The sequence below is a fragment of the Primulina eburnea genome, chromosome 14, assembly GCF_022965805.1.
Source record: "Primulina eburnea isolate SZY01 chromosome 14, ASM2296580v1, whole genome shotgun sequence".
NCBI lineage: Eukaryota > Viridiplantae > Streptophyta > Magnoliopsida > Lamiales > Gesneriaceae > Primulina > Primulina eburnea.
In genome coordinates this window covers 10,275,397-10,282,163 of record NC_133114.1, presented here as the reverse complement: position 1 = coordinate 10,282,163, position 6,767 = coordinate 10,275,397, and positions in this window count along the sequence as shown.

Sequence of the window (6,767 nt, the reverse complement as noted above, 5' to 3'; positions counted from 1 at the left end):
CCGTATTTTGTTTGCGATTTTCATTGTGCATAGATTTTCATATGTAATTCTTGTTTATATTTAATAGATAGCTAGAACTGACAATGACCTTTTCGATAGTCGAAGCTAAATGGCTGCAAGCATAGGTGTTACACCTTTTGTGGAAACAGCACCTCCAGAACCTCTTACTGATGATTCTCTTCAGTTGTTTGCGGTCGCAAATGACCTAATTTTTATTGAAGTCATCGCCGCTTGGGAGCCGGGTAATGCAGTAGATGTGGACAATCCACCGGATTTTGAAGAGATGAATTGTGTCTTCCTCGCTCCTCCATAGCCAAGACGATTAAAGCGTCAAGCAAGGTAGCCACCAGATTTACATTCCTTTCAACTCGAACAGTTGGTACTTCGGGTTCATATATCACATTGGATATAACAAAATTAATGAATTTTCCTTTGCCTTTATCCAGTTCTAGCTTAGTACTGGTTTCAGAAGTGCTTTCATTATTGCTGAATCCGAGACCACTTCTATCACCGGGTTGCTTCTGCAACTCTTGCATCTTCTCTAAAGAAACACAAGACTTGTTCCATGCATTTACGAGAACAGTCAGCTTCTGATTTTCATATATAATTGTCTGGTAATATGCATTTACTCTTTCATTCTCAGTTCTCAACTTACTCATCTAAACTGTTAAATCATTGCAGCTATTCTCTTGCAAACAAGTGAACTTACTGACTTGATTTTTTAAGTTTTGATTTTCAGTCTTAACTTCCTCAAATGACTGAGAAAGTCTTGAGTACTCTTCCACCATGTCATGCACTGGCTTTAATCAAATCAGTTCGTGTAAATTCGTCAAAGTCAAAGTCAAGTACCTCTCCAGATGTCGAGGTTGGTTCAAAATCCGCCATAAGACATTTGATCTCTTCTGCATCACTTTCACTAGAATGACTTTCTGAGTCAGAGGACTCAGAACTAGAATCCGCCCATTTAGACTTGCTTTCCTAAGCAATTATCGCTTTGCGGTCTCTTCTGAACTTCTTGTCATTCCTTTTGTATTCCTTCTTCTTCTGGTAATCTTTCTTGGGCTTTGGACAATCAGCAATAAAGTGATAAATCTTTCCACAGTTGAAGCACGCCATTGAAAGGGGATCGGTTACGGTGACCGGAAGCGCAACTGAAGAAAATATTTCGATTTTTGGCATAAAATTCGGCCACCACACATTTCATGTAGCAAATACAAAAACACAACTATATCATACATAGGGTGTAAGAAAATCGTTACCTATCAACCTCTTGAGGTTGATGATGGCTCCAACTGTTAGAGTAGGTGCCCGTCGAGCCAAGTGTTGGCCGAGTGTTCACAATGAAACTCTATGTATAAGCAATCTTTATTTTAATAATATTTGAAATTATTATTTTGGCAAATCTTTATCTGTATACCCATGCTAGTTGCATAGATAAAGCCCTTGAATATACAAATAGTAGAAAGAATATGAGATGCTCATATGATGAGTATCATGAAACTCATATTTGTAATACTGTATATTCTAAACGGTTCCTAGTCGATTCAGCCGCCACTAAGAAGGATATAGGCCGCTCGAGTTAGAGACTAGTATCTGCGATGTGAGTACCATGTTTCATTGGTAGGGGACATTGTGATGTCCGAACATGCAGATAGGTGCTCCTTGTAGAGTGCACTGAACAACCCTCCATAAAAGGACTTTCCAAGTGGTTCTCACTTATCGAGTGGAAAAGTCCTGGTTTATGGTTGTACAGAATTAGTCCTTATGACCCGGGACAACATTGAGACTCTATGTGCTAGAATTACACTTTGACTTGTTTACCGACTCTCATGGGGTCATCAGGTGGCAAGGTTGGGTGTTCTGTCGAAACACATAGGAGTCGATGCATTGTAGTCGGGGATTCACCGCTTACCTTCGGGTATGGATATCCTATGTGTTATCATGTGTATGTAGGTTGAAATCTCTGGCCAGAGTATGGTTGTAATTATGAAAGGGGTTTCATAGATTACACCATTGATGCAACTACAACATGACACATAGTATCGATTCATTGACAACTCTCGATAAACCAATAGTTGTCGAATCGGTCGGGATATATGAGTTGAAGGGACCGTACTGTACGCTAACCATAATTGAATGGTTCTTGCAGGCACTATCATTTGATACCTAGGGAATCATGTAAGCGATGCTGCTAGGCGTTTAACATGATTGGTTGGGTACTATCAGACTTGAGTTCTGACGTTCTTGTTATCAAGGTGTTGATAAGTAAGAATGGAGCAATTGGGGTATGCTCGCATAAGGACATGTTTAGTCCGAATCACATAGAGATGTGAACCCACGGCTAGCCGTATCAATGAACCATTGAGGGCCACACAAGTGCTAGCTTTCTAGATCCCGTTGAGAAGTAAAATAGTTCAATGTGTTGAACGGCTTATAAAGGAGTTTATAAGCGTAAGGAAAATTAGAAGTACGACTTCTATAAAGGAGAAAATAGTTCAATGTGTTGAACAACTTATAAATGAGTTTATAAGTGTAAAGAAAAATAGAAGTATGACTTCTATGAGAGAAATGTAAATTTTGATTTATGGAAGTGTTCCTAAATTAAAATTTGGCCAAGTGAATAATGTAATTGAAAATTGTGATTTTCATAAACATTATTATGGACTAAATAAATTAATTCAAGTGTTGAATTAATTAAACACTAGTGGACCTAGTAGAGTCCAAATAATTAAATTAATTCAAGTGTTGAATTAATTAAATTATATTGAGTCTTGTAGATCTCAATTAAAATAATTATTTAACTAGTGGGACTTGGGTAAATTCAAGTAATGTTTAATTAGTCTCAAATGTGTTTGAGATAATTAAATTTAGTCCAAAGTTTTTAATTTGATTAAAAACTATATTATATGCATGCATGGGAGGTGAAGGGTTGGAGATTACTTTTTATTAAAATAATGCAAGGCATGCACCTTTTGCTTTTTGCTTTTCTCACAACCAAGACATGCAATTAACTCATTCTCCTTCTCTCCCTCATGCATATGGCCGAATTCTCTCTTGCATTTCTCTCCTCCATTTTTCTCATTTTTGTTCTTCAATTTGTTGGAGATCAAACACACTTCTCTTTGAAAAATCCTCATATTTTTCTAGTGCAAAATATGAGGGGATCTACCTAGTTGGTGGTGGGCCTAATTTGAAGGAAAGATTCAAGGACTTGGAGGAGGAGCTTGTAGATCTTCATGCCTTGAAGAGCTTTGTTGTTTGACAACAAAGTTGGAGCCACAATCAATCTTTTAAAGATTGATAGGTATATTTTCTAAACACACTATGAATGTCATTTTTGTGTTTTATTGTATTTGTTGCACAAAAGATAGGGGTGGCCGAAATTTTTGATTATAAACTTGATTTTTAAACTTCCGTTGCGCTTCCGGCCACCGTAACCGATCCGCTTTCAAGTGGTATCCGAGCTATGGTTACGTTTTTGTGTAGCAAATACAATATATATTATGTTGAGATCGATTTCTAACCGCATGAGTGTGTTTTTGCAACAAATCGAGGGCCGTTTATGGGGAAAAATTCGGGCAGCAAGTTACTGCCCGTGTCGGGCAGCTCGGGCTGCCCGAGGGGCTGCCCGTTTCGGGCAGCTAGGGCAGCCCGAGGGGCTGCCCGAACAGCCCCATCATTTTTAATAATAAAAAAAAAAAAAATTTTTTTGTTGTTGGCCGGAATCCGGCGACGGAGCTCCGGCGACGGCGATGACGACTAGGGTTTCCAAAAGTGTTTTGGATTATCAAAGTGTCATGGGCCTTGAGTTGTTGGGCCATTGGATGCCTAACATGTTTGTGAATTTTAAATGGGCCGAAAATGTTTTTGGTGAAAAATAATTTTTTGGACCCTTAAGTTTAAAATTACAAAAGTTGCAAATATTTTCTCATGAAATAAATAATTTAAGTTGGACTTTGATTATTTATAGTAAATTGTGATTTACAAGAAATTCGGTTATAAATAAATTAATTTGAAAGTAGACAAAGGTGTTTGTATACTTTGTTAATTTAGTTTATAATCGTGGCGGTTAGTGATTGGATCAAGATATATAATATTGGATCAATTAATTATTGTGATAATTAATTGATGGTGTATGATATGTGATATTATGCATGAAGGATGATCAAAAGCCCAAGCCCAATTTGCTAGGTGTATGCTAGGATATTTTGTGTTGAATGATTGTAATAATTATCAATTTATCAAGTGGGCTTGGTTTATGGCCCGTTCCCACCCCATGAGATGTATCCCTATTTGCCATGGATATTTATTTGTAAATATTAGTATAGTGGATGATCAAGATTGGAAGATGGTGGCCATGATGATTATGAAGATCGAAGACATGTAAATATTGGAAGCTTATGTAAATGTTGCATTTGCATCCCGTGCATTTACCCTAGGATTGGACCTAGGTCCGTGTTTAGCTCACACGGACCGTTAGTATTGGGGCGATTGATCATCCTTGTTTGTTTTCTATTTATAACATATGCATGATATGTTATAAATAATGAGTATGTGCGTTATTATTATGATAATAACAAAGTTGCATGAATCCGGCAAACATACGATCAAACATGGCGAGCTTTTAAAATAAAATTAATGATGAGACCTTTCAAAATTAAAAACCCTCATTTTGGATAAGATTCAAATTAACAAGGAAAGGGGACTTAAAATTTGTTTATATTCTTGCTTCCTGAAAGGTGTGATAACCAACGTTGGGAGCCACCAAAAGTTGATAGCTGTGTACACCACATGGATGGTGGTTGATTGTATTGTTGAGGGAAGATGGGGTGCAAATTTTAAGCATGAGACGTGAAGATGACCGACGTCAATTTTGGGTCCTAATCAAACGTGAGACAAAAGTTTACGTAGAGGGTTGTATTGTGATGCAATTGGAAACTACCTTTTAGGAATTATGATTGGCTGATATTATTCGGGATCACAATTCGCTAATTGGACCTTACGTACCTACTGAGGAAAGGAGTTTCCCGTTTTCACTAGAGGGTAGTGAAAGATGTCAAAACAGTGGGAGCAAATATTTATGAAGTAAAGTCCAAACTTCATATCTTACTAAATATTTAAAATAGTCATCAACATTTATCTGTTTTTACTTTTCAGTACAAATTGACGATGTCATCGATTCGCAATCCAATATCCGTAATACTCGACAAAAACATATTAACTGGACCTAATTACCTCACTTGGCTAAGAAACCTAAAAATCGTCTTGAATTCGGAAAAGATAGCATATACACTGACTAAGTCGCCCCCTGTTGAGGCTCCGACTCACTGCAATCCTGAGGAATTGCAGGCTTACAAGGAATGGTGCGACCATGACTTGATAGCCAGGTGTTATATGCTGACTTCTATGAATGATGAGCTGCAGAGGCGTTTTGAGGGTGCAAAGAGTGCTGCTGACATTCATTTGCATCTCAAAGAGCACTTTGGAGAGCAAACGCGTCCTCTTAGGCATGCTACCGTCAAGGAGCTGATCACTTTGCGCATGCGAGATGGGGCCTCGGTCCATGAGCATGGCCTAAAGGTGATCGGGCTCGTGGACAAGCTCGTTGGCATGGATATGATCTTGCCTTCGGAGTTGACCACCGACGTATTGCTGTTATCGCTGCCTAGCTCATTTGATCCTTTTGTGGTGAACTTCAACATGAACAAAATGGAACCGACCCTTGAGGAGTTGGTAAACATGCTTGTTACGTTTGAATCCACCATCAAGAAAGAGAAGTTGGTTCTTTATGTGGGTTCTTCATCTGGTACGAAGATTGATCCACATGGGAATGGAAAGAAGAGTTCTTTCCAACGTCCCAAGAAGAACGTGCCCTTGATGAGGCAATCTCCGAATCCCGTTGAGGCAGCCAGACCAGTTAAGGCTGACAAGACTGGTGATGTATGTCATCCCTGCAAGAAGCCTGGACATTGGAGGCGAAATTGCAAGGAGTATCTGGCCCAGAAGAGTTCTGGAAATGGTATGTTCTAAATTGAAGTAAACATTTCAATTAACTCTACTTCTTGGGTATTAGATACCGGTTGTGACTCACATCTCTGTAATGGGTTACAGGTGATGGGAAGAAGTAGGAAGCTTAAGGAAGGTGTGACCTTCTTGAGGATGGGCAATGGAGCAAGAGTCGCTGCCAAGACCTTAAGAAATGTTTACTTGTTGTCGAACATTGATTTTTAAGTTAATTTTAAGAGATGTTTTGTTTGTACCTGTTTGATGTAAAACATTGTTTCCATTTCTATTGTGATAAAAATGGATATTCTTGTTTATTTAGCAAAGGTGTTTGCAACATTTACAAGAATGAATGTTTAATTGGTACTTGAGAACTTGAAAACAATCTCTATAACTTAAAATTGAAAGATATTCCTTTAAATGTTCATTCAAAGGCAGACACCATATGAGATATGGATGGGTAAAGCTCCCAAATATTCTTATCTTAGAATATGGGAGCCCTGCTTATGTGAAGCAGGTAAGTGGGAGATAAATTGGATTGTTGATCCATTTTATGTTACTTTGTGGGATATCCAAGGAATTAAGTTGGATATTATTTCTATCATCCCCAAGAAACAAAAGTGTTTGTTTCTAGGAATGCAACCTTTTTGGGAAAAGGATTTTCTATTGGATAGAAAAAGGGAGATGATAGAACTCGAAGAGGTTCGAGAGAAACCCACAATTATGGAACCCACACCCGATGAGCCAAGAGAGGAGATACAAGC